Here is a 10,496-nt window from a genome sequence, read left to right as displayed (position 1 = left end):
CAACTGGGAAGCGGAGGACCTCCTTCATAACTTTTAGTCCAGTGCTTAAGGTACTCAGCTGAGATGTGGGAGCCCCCTAATTCAGGTCCCCCATCTGTCTGATGGAGAGAAGAGATTTAAACTGGGAAGTACCACCTCTCAGGTGAGTGCCCTAACCACTGGCTATGGAATATTCTGGTGTGGGGCTCCCACGGTGTGTCCTGTTAGAAGCTGTCCACTGTGGATATTGGAGCAGGGACTGGATCCTGGGTCTCCCATCTACCAGGTGAGTGCTCTCACCAGCAGGTGTGTGTATCTCTCTCCCTCTCTCTCTGATTCTTTCATTATTTAATCCAAAGTGGAACAGGAGAAATTTAGGGAGCCCTCTCCACCTCCCAATTTAAAATATCCAAAGGTGCAGATTGTCAGGTGGATGGGGGACTTGAACCCAAGGTCTCCAACACCTCAGGGGAGTACTCTAGCCACTGGGCTAAAAATTATGAGGAGGTGGTCGACCTTTATGCTAAAATGGCTGAACCCCAAGAGATCCTTTTGCGGCTGAGAATCCCGAGCAGAGGGAGGGGCTTCCCTTTTGTTGCCAATACCTATCCCCAAGAGAGGGGCTTGGCATTTCCCATTGCCTAACTTAGGATAGAAGCCAACTCATGTGCTGGTTTTTGTGAATCCCATTCTGAGGCACCTATCTCTCCACAATTATTGTCTATAGGGAGCCTAGTTGCCTAACTTAGGTTTTGTGGATCCCAGTGACTTTTCAAGGTGCTGAGTGTTTAAGTGTGGCAATAGATTCCTTTGTGAATCTATCCCCAAATCTTTAAATACTGCATAGAGGCTTCATGATGGTGGCAGGAGGGCTGCTGTCTCAGTGGCCACACATGGGTGTTTGTGTACCTCCTATGCATTGAGGGAAAAGGTCTCAGCACCAGCCTTGCATAAGCCAGTATGGAAGGCCACATTTCAAACCTAGTTTTTGTTCATAGATGGGAAGAAAGAAACAAGCTTTCCTACTTTTCCAGCTTTCAATTGGTTTCTTAACTTCAAATGAAATAATCATTTAGCTGAATGAGTTGAATAAACTGAAATGAAGAAAACATTCTCTCTATACTGCAGAAAAGGCTACTGCTGTCAAGAGCTGGTTCAGCACTTTCAACAAACTCTAGTTCCAGGTGCCTAATCAGTGACTTCCACCAGTTCAATGGTTTGATTTTCTTTAATACTGAGCGTCAGACATGTACTGCTTAATATTTTTGTGCTTAATTTAAATGATTTTAATAAATTGTGGAAAGTTTAGGGCTTAATGTAGGTTGTCGATTTCAAATTTAATTAGTTTTATTTTTAAAAAGAAAATCTGTATTTAATTTAAATCCAATTTTTAATATTTTTAAAAATCTGTTATCCATCCTGCACTTAACCAACCAGTCACACAACCTTCATCCTCCTCACCTGGGTAGGTGAGTTAAGCTTGTCACAGGTGGCTTTGGAGTCATCTCCCATTAAGGGGCAAATCACCCAGTATTACTTATTTATTCATTCATCATTGTGATGCTGTTGATGGGGCATTAATTATATCCTTAATACTGTGATTGAATTAATGTAATAAATAATTATCTTTATAAATTTGCAAGTGTTTGTTTATACTCCAACCATTCTGAGGTTTTTTTTATTAGAAATTGAAGTTTCCTGCTCTTTCTGTTGAAGCCTGTAAGTTTATCAATGGGATGGTCTAAGCCACCTAAAGTTTGGTCAATGTGAACTTTTTCAGATGGATGGGTATTCAATTTGGAGTCATATGATACTGACAAGAATAGTGCCTGTGAAGTCAAGGAGAAATAATGCGTAGCATTTCAGTGTCCTTAAACAACCTGTATGTTTCAGAAAATATCACGGAGATTTACTGGAGAGAGAGATGAAGGAAAGGCTGGGGATATCATTTGTATCTTTCAAATCACTAATGAGCAGGATGGAAATCATAGAATATCAGGGTTGGAAGGGACCTCAGGAGGTCATCTAGTCCAACCCCCTGCTCAAAGCAGGACCAACACCAACTAAATCATCCCAGCCAGGGATTTGTCAAGCCTGACCTTAAAAACTTCTAAGGAAGGAGATTCCACTACCTCCCTAGGTAACGCATTCCAGTGTTTCACCACCCTCCTAGTGAAAGTTTTTCCTAATATCCAACCTAAATCTCCCCCACTGCAACTTGAGACCATTACTCCTTGTTCTGTCATCAGCTACCACTGAGAACAGGCTAGAGCCATCCTCTTTGGAACCCCCCTTCAGGTAGTTGAAAACAGCTATCAGGTCCCCCCTCATTCTTCTCTTCTGCAGACTAAACATCCCCAGTTCCCTCAGCCTCTCCTCATAATTCATGTGTTCCAGTCCCCTAATCATTTTTGTTGCCCTCCGCTGGACTCTTTCCAATTTTTCCACATCCTTCTTATAGTGTGGGGCCCAAAACTGGACACAGTACTCCAGATGAGGCCTCACCAGTGTCGAATAGAGGGGAACGATCACGTCCCTCGATCTGCTGGCAATGCCCCTACTTATACATCCCAAAATGCCATTGGCCTTCTTGGCAACAAGGGCACACTGTTGACTCATATCCAGCTTCTCGTCCACTGTAAGTCCTTTGAAGTCTCTCAGGCTGAGTGGTTTGAATATTTCCTACCTATTCCTTCTGCTGCTTTTCTTTTGAGCAGTGCCAGTACATCTGAAGTACTAAATAAACTTTATCCTTCAGCTTCAAAAAGGAAGAATAGTTGTAGAGTTGCTTGAAAATGTACACTAATAATATTATATTCTACATTTCTCTATTCTGAGGACCTAAAATCCAAATGTGACTGAATTAAGTGAACTAATTTGCTTATATTTTTTATTAAATTTCATAAGACCCCCATGAGGCAAGTAAGTTTTATATCCATTTTCTAGGGAAACAGACAATTGGTGATTCTGAGCTCATATTTGTTGCTTGTCCAAACTCACCCTACAAAATTTTGCCAGAGTTAGACCTTTTTCCTTGTCATGTATTCACTAGTAACAGTTACTGTCTGACAATATAAATGATGTACTTTGACAATAACTGTATTTTCTATGATTTATACATGCTATTGAATAAGAGTAATTATTCTGAACAATAAAAAGGTGATTTGCCCAATACAACAAAAGAATATAAAAATGGGTTCTGTGCTATGTATACATCACGAGGATGATGTACTGTAGATGGTTACTCCATAAGGAAACCCACTTTTCAGTAAACACTGTGTTTTTAAAGTACATGGACTACTGAGGATTTCAGTTTATATGACTATTTCAGAGTAACATGCCTAAAACTGATCATGTATTTCAAGTATCTCCACAGTTTGGAATGTTAAGATCAGAGATTTTTGATTGACCTACTATAATAAATGGTGAGCCATGAAATATAGATCTGGGATGGTTCTGAATAATCTCAGTCCCCAGGGATGCAAAAGGGGAGGGGAGTTCAGAACCATCTTTATTTGATGTAAATCCCCATTTGGAGACTAGAAGCTGCTTAGTTAGTATCACAGCAATCATTTATACAATAAAAAAATCTTCTATTTGAACTGCTGCATGGAAGCGACATCACTACATCAATTAAGTCCAAGCTATTCCATTTCTCAAAAATGATCAAAACGTTATGTAATAAGTAGGTATTTTATTATGCTTCTTAGGAACTAGTTAGTTCATAGAATGGTGGTGGAATGGGGTGGGATGATACAAACATTGGTCACAGTCGGGACATAATATCAAGATGCTTCACATGGGGATATAGACAGTAGAATGCAAATTTATTTAAATCCATTTATTTTAAAACTGCAAGTGATTTCCTGTTTCTTGTCTCCCCTGGCATTGACTCCCACTTATATGAGCTTCTGGTTATCTGAACAAACTTCATGTCTCCATGACTGTTATGAAATTATGGATCATATACTATATGGGATCCTACCGTTGTAAAGCATTTGTTCAATCCAAAATGGCACAGGAAAGAACATGTACATGTACATGCATATGCAACCTAGACTGACTACTTAATGTACTTGGGGTCAGACTTGAGTTTGTCCCTTTGCACAAGAAGGAGGACTAGAAGAACAGGAAATAATAACACAGCATGAAAGCATATATTACATGCCAAGTACTTCATAACAAATACTCTTCCCAAGCACCTGGCAAGCACAAGTCATTCATTTTCCAAATGTCACTGGCTAGTCAGTTCCTCAGGACATTCCCTCCTAACACAGGGATAGTTGATAGGTACAATGTCAGAATTTGGCCTCCAGCCTTGTTCTGCTGCCATGTGTGCAAACTAAGGACAGAACTACAGTGTGATTCTGTTTTTGTCTTGCAGGTGGTAACTCTTTGATGATATCCTTGATGTTTTTTACTTTCCCATTAATGTAACACAACGTGTCAACAGAGCTTTGATAGAAGCATATTTGGAATATTGAAAATATCTTTTAGGTGCCTAGACACAACAACTGGCTCCTGGTACAGTATGCAAAATATTAGTGGTATGCTGTAGTCACCTAGCTTTTAAGGAGAGTGAAAGCACACACAGCTGCGATGGATTGGGAATGTGTCGTGTCTAGAGTACACCAATGCAGGGGGCAATATGGGAAATACATTAATGTTTCAAACCTGCTCTCTGGAGTGACTTTAGAATGCAGCAGACCTCCATGTTTGTTACTGGCTGACCTAATGGGAGTTGCTCTTCTAGCTCACTAGGCAGAGGGTTAGAGATTTGTGCTTTTGAGGTAAAGGTCATGAAATCCATTCCGGACATCACGTACACGCTGTGGCTTCTTTCTGTGTACAGTAGGAGGCTGTGGCTACATAAACTGAAGATTTTGAAGCAGTGTTGCAGAAAAAGACAGCCGAAGTTCTGCACCCTAGTTGTATAATTTTCACCCCCAGTTGTATAATTTTTGCTTTGATTGCCAGTAAATTTTGGAATTAGTTGTAACTTAGAAACCATTGCATAACTGGTGGATGCTCTCACTCCTGACTTACGCTTTAAGTTAGTAGGATGCAGAGAAGTATACAGGTGCATTGTCTGTTGCTTTGTTTCAGATTCACTCAGTTATAAAAAGGAGTTCAGCCCAATCTGTTCATCCCAAATGACAGCCATAGTTACTGAAAGAAAAGCAAATGTAGAATAAATGTATTTTAAGCCATAGAAAGTCGCATTGTTTGAATTTATTTTTAATAGCAAGCAATCAAAGATTGGTCCATCGGTTCAGGATCTCAATCGACTATTCTGTCATGTCCCGTAGAGAAGACAGCTGTATATATGATATACAAGCTATAATGTTTTTCAGTAGGTTACCCATATATAACTTCTCCAGCCAGTTTTTGAGTTGAAAGTGTATCTTCAATGTTTAGAATATTACTTCATGTACAAACAGTATTTGAATTTCTTTGGTTCCATATATGAAACCTAAAATCTTTGGTTGCTTGCTATTAAAAATAAATTCAAACAATGCAACTGTCTTTGGCTTAAAATACATTTATTCTACATTTGCTTTTCTTTCAGTAACTATGGCTGTCATTTGGGATGAGGAGATAGAGATGAACTCCTTTTTATAACTGAGTGAATCAATCAGGTACTGCTTATGAGGGACACTGAAAGCTATTTTCCCTAATTATTACAAAGTGTTTTTGTTCACATATTTGTAAATGCAATTACAATCCATAATATGGAAACCACAGCCAGTCCATTTTCATTTATATGGGTCACTCCAGATTTTCAGTTTGCATAATTATTAAAGCCGCTCCAAGACCAATGAGGAGCAAATAGCTGTAAGGCAAACATGACTGATACATAACCAATGGTGGTTGTCTGTATATTATGCTTATGTATCTATCTTATTAATCTACCTACTACCCATCTATCATCACTGTATGATGTGAGTGCCTGATCTCCTGCTAACGGATGAAGAAGTGCACATGCTCATCCTCTGTGATCCCTTAGTTGCCTTCAATGCTGTTAGTTTGTAAGATCCACCCATTGTCCCTAGCAGGGGTAAGTAGAATTTTTTTAAGTGCTCTTGCTGCTTGAGAGGCCCAAAAAAAGTAGTACTAGGCAATTATTTGTCTGCCTCAAAGTCACTCTCATGCAAGGTACCACATGGTTTTATCTGGTCACCTTGCCTGTATGGATCATGATGCCTGTAGTATAAAATCACAAAAAGAAAAGGAGTACTTGTGGCATCTTAGAGACTAACAAATTTATTTGAGCATAAGCTTTTGTGAGCTACAGCTCACTTCATCGGATGCCTTCAGTGGAAAATACAGTGGGGAGATTTATATACATAGAGAACATGAAACAATGGGTGTTACCATACACACTGTAAGGAGAGTGATCACTTAAGGTGAGCTATTACCAGCAGGAGAGCGGGGTGGGGTGGGGTGGGGTGCGGGGGGAACCTTTTGTAGTGATAATCAAGGTGGGCCATTTCCAGCAGTTGACAAGAATGTCTGAGGAACGGTGGGGAGGGGAATAAACATGGGCATTTACTCAAGAAACTCCCTGAAAAAGCACAAGAACGAACCCGCACAGACACACCCCTGGAACCCCGACCTGGGGTATTCTATCTGCTACCCAAGATCCATAAACCTGGAAATCCTGGACGCCCCATTATCTCAGGCATTGGCACCCTGACAGCAGGATTGTCTGGCTATATAGTCTCCCTCCTCAGGCCCTACACTACCAGCTATCTTCGAGACACCACTGACTTCCTGAAGAAACGACAATCCATCGGTGATCTTCCTGAAAACACCATCCTGGCCACTATGGATGTAGAAGTCTTCTACACCAATATTCCACACAAAGATGGACTACAAGCTGTCAGGAACAGTATCCCCGATAATGTCACGGCAAACCTGGTGGCTGAACTTTGTGACTTTGTCCTCACCCACAACTATTGCACATTTGGGGACAATGTATACCTTCAAATCAGCAGCACTGCTATGGGTACCCGCATGGCCCCACAATACACCAACATTTTTATGGCTGACTTAGAACAACGCTTCCTCAGCTCTCATCCCCTAATGCCCCTACTCTACTTGTGCTATATTGATGACATCTTCATCATCTGGACCCATGGAAAAGAAGCCCTTGAGGAATTCCACCATGATTTCAACAATTTCCATCCCACCATCAACCTCAGCCTGGACCAGTCCACACAAGAGATCCACTTCCTGGACACTATGGTGCTAATAAGCGATGGTCACATAAACACCACCCTAAACCAGAAACCTACTGACCACTATTCCTACCTACATGCCTCCAGCTTTCATCCAGACCACACGATCCATTGTCTACAGCCAAGCTCTACAATACAACTGCATTTGCTCCAACCCCTCAGACAGAGACAAACACCTACAAGATCTCTATCAAGCGTTCTTACAATTACAATACCCACCTGCTGAAGTGAAGAAACAGATTGACAGAGCCAGAAGAGTACCCAGAAATCACTACTACAGAACAGGCCCAACAAAGAAAATAACAGAACGCCACTAGCCATCACCTTCAGCCCCCAACTAAAACCTCTCCAACGCATCATCAAGGATCTACAACCTATCCTGAAGGATGACCCATCACTCTCACCGATCTTGGGAGACAGGCCAGTCCTTGCTTACAGACAGCCCTCCAACCTGAAGCAAATACTCACCAGCAACCATACGCCACACAACAGAACCACTAACCCAGGAACCTATCCTTGCAACAAAACCCGTTGCCAACTGTGTCCACATATCTATTCAGGAGACACCATCATAGGGCCTAATCACATCAGCCACACTATCAGAGGTTTGTTCACCTGCACATCTACCAATGTAATATATGCCATCGTGTGCCAGCAATGCCCCTCTGCCATGTACGTTTGTCAAACTGGACAGTCTCTACGTAAAAGAATAAATGGACACAAATCAGACGTCAAGCATTAGAACATTCAAAAACCAGTTGGAGAACACTTCAATCTCTCTGGTCTCTCGATTACAGACCTAAAGGTGGCAATTCTTCAACAAAAAAACCTCAAAAACAGACTCCCACGAGAAACTGCTGAATTGGAATTAATTTGCAAACTGGATACAATTAACTTTAGGCTTGAATAGAGACTGGGAGTGGATGGATCATTACACAAAGTAAAACTATTTCCCCATGTTTATTCCCCCCCTCCACCTCCCACTGTTCCTCAGACGTTCTTGTCAACTGCTGGAAATGGCCCACCTTGATTATAACTACAAAAGGTTTTCTCCCCGCCTCCCCTGGCTCTCCTGCTGGTAATAGCTCATCTTAAGTGATCACTCTCCTTACAGTGTGTATGGTAACACCCATTGTTTCATGTTCTCTATGTATATAAATCTCCCCACTGTATTTTCCACTGAATACATCCGATGAAGTGAGCTGTAGCTCATGAAAGCTTATGCTCAGATAAATTTGTTAGTGTCTAAGGTGCCACAAGTACTCCTTTTCTTTTTGCGAATACAGACTAACACGGCTGCTACTCTGAAACCTATAAAATCACATGTAGGACTGGAAGGCACCTCAAGAGGTCATCTAGTCCATCCCCCTATGCGAGGCAGGATTATGTATACCTATTAAATATGCTTTTACACCTGTCTCCATCTCTAATCACTTAACCTAGTTAGTGCAGATGAGTGACTTATCTTGAGTCTGAGACTAGGCCTTGGTTGAGGACTAATTGATTAAAGCTCAGCTCAGATAAATCTGAGGGGACTGGTTGAAGGCTGTTTTCTGGAAGGATTTCTTGACTCTGCGGCTCATTCCTTCCCCTTGGTTCTAGGGTTGCTTATCCTTCGTGCCTATTGTAAGGCTCATCTCTTCTCTCAGCCTTTCAGGAGGAGATGGGTTGAGAGATGAATGGTCCCATGTGGGAAGTTGTTATCTGATGGCATGACATGCTTAGAAAGAGTACTGCTTGTGGCCACATTTTTATATATTGTGATACAGCATGGTCAGACGGCAGCAGGACAGTGTTAGAAGGGAGCCTTATTCCCTGTAGAGGGAAGAAAGTTTGCTATAGATTAATTAAAGCACCTGAAGCCAGTCACCTGATAAAACCCCCCTGCTTCAATCAGACAAGGGAAGGAGTTGAAGCAGAGTGGATTGGTGTTGGAATAGAGAGCAGTTTGGAGGGAAGCAGAGGAGAGTTTGGAAAAGTGCTGCGGTGGGCTAAGAAGACCAAGACCCTAGGTAAAGGGACACCTGGTTTGTGCAAAGGGAGGGCAGGAAGCCCCACAAACTGAAGGGCAGGAGAGGGAAGTAGCCCAGAGGAAAGAACCGCTAGTTCAAGCGGTTTACTGCTATCCCTAGGGCCCTTGGGCTGGGACCTGGAGTAGAGGGTGGGCCCGGGTCCCTCCCGCTCTACTCCCCTCCTCTAATACACTAGTGGGGCAGTTAATACCCCAGTTCAGGGGTGAGAAACGGTGCCCTGAACCCTCCCCAAGAAGAGAGAGCATGAGACCCATCAAAGTTGTGGCAGCAATTTGCCACACGTGGTGTGAGAAGTGGGATCTACGCGCTGGGGACTTAAACCAGGGTTAGCCAAAACCCTCCTGTCCCTAAGATGGATGACGTGGTCAAGGCCCTAATACAAGCCACCGCATCCCAGCAGGAGGCTACCCGGGTCCAAGCAACCACCCAACAGGAGGCAGCTCGGATGCAGCAGGAGACTAATAGTCTGTTGATGAGTCAGGCTGCCTAGGACCGAACCCTGCTGCAAGAGCTGATGAAAAAGATGAAGGCCCTTATGGAGCTGAACTGAGACGGGACCCGGATCATATGGGCCATCCACTGCCTACAGAAAATGACACGGGAGGATGATGTGGAGGTATACCTCCTGGCTTTTGAAAGAGCAGCCCTGCGGGAGGCCTGGCCCCAAGATCAGTGGCCTGGTATCCTCACCCCGTTCCTGTGTGGGGAGGCCCAGAAGGGCTACTACGATATGGCCGTGGAAACTGCAGCAGATTACCCCCAGCTGAAGGCAGAGATCCTGGCCAGATCCGGAGTAATGAAGGCATTGCGAGCCTAGAGGTTCCATGAGTGGCAGTATATGTAGGACAAGACACTCCGGTCGCAATTGTTTGACCTGATCCACCTGACCCGGAAATGGCTGCGCCCTGAGGCCCTCAGCTTTGAGAAGATGATGGAGCTCCTGGTACTGGACCGGTATATGAGGGGGCTACCACCAGGCCTCCGGGCTTGGGTTGGCCAGAATGACCCCTCCACCTATGATGAGTTGGTCTCCCTCATGGAAAGACAGCTGGCAGCCTGCGAACTGTTCCAGACCCCAGGGGGTGAGACATGGCAAACCAGGAAGCCAGTCCCAAATCCAAGGCCCCGGATTGTTGAGAACTCCAGGAGAACCATAACTGGGAGGAAAGACACTGAGGAATGGCCCAAGGCCAAGAAGGGACCTGGAGGTTTGGGACGAGAGGGCTGGAGGAGCCGGCCAAAT

Source organism: Eretmochelys imbricata, chromosome 2 (genome assembly GCF_965152235.1).
Source record: "Eretmochelys imbricata isolate rEreImb1 chromosome 2, rEreImb1.hap1, whole genome shotgun sequence".
NCBI lineage: Eukaryota > Metazoa > Chordata > Testudines > Cheloniidae > Eretmochelys > Eretmochelys imbricata.
Note: the sequence above shows the minus strand (reverse complement) of the source record.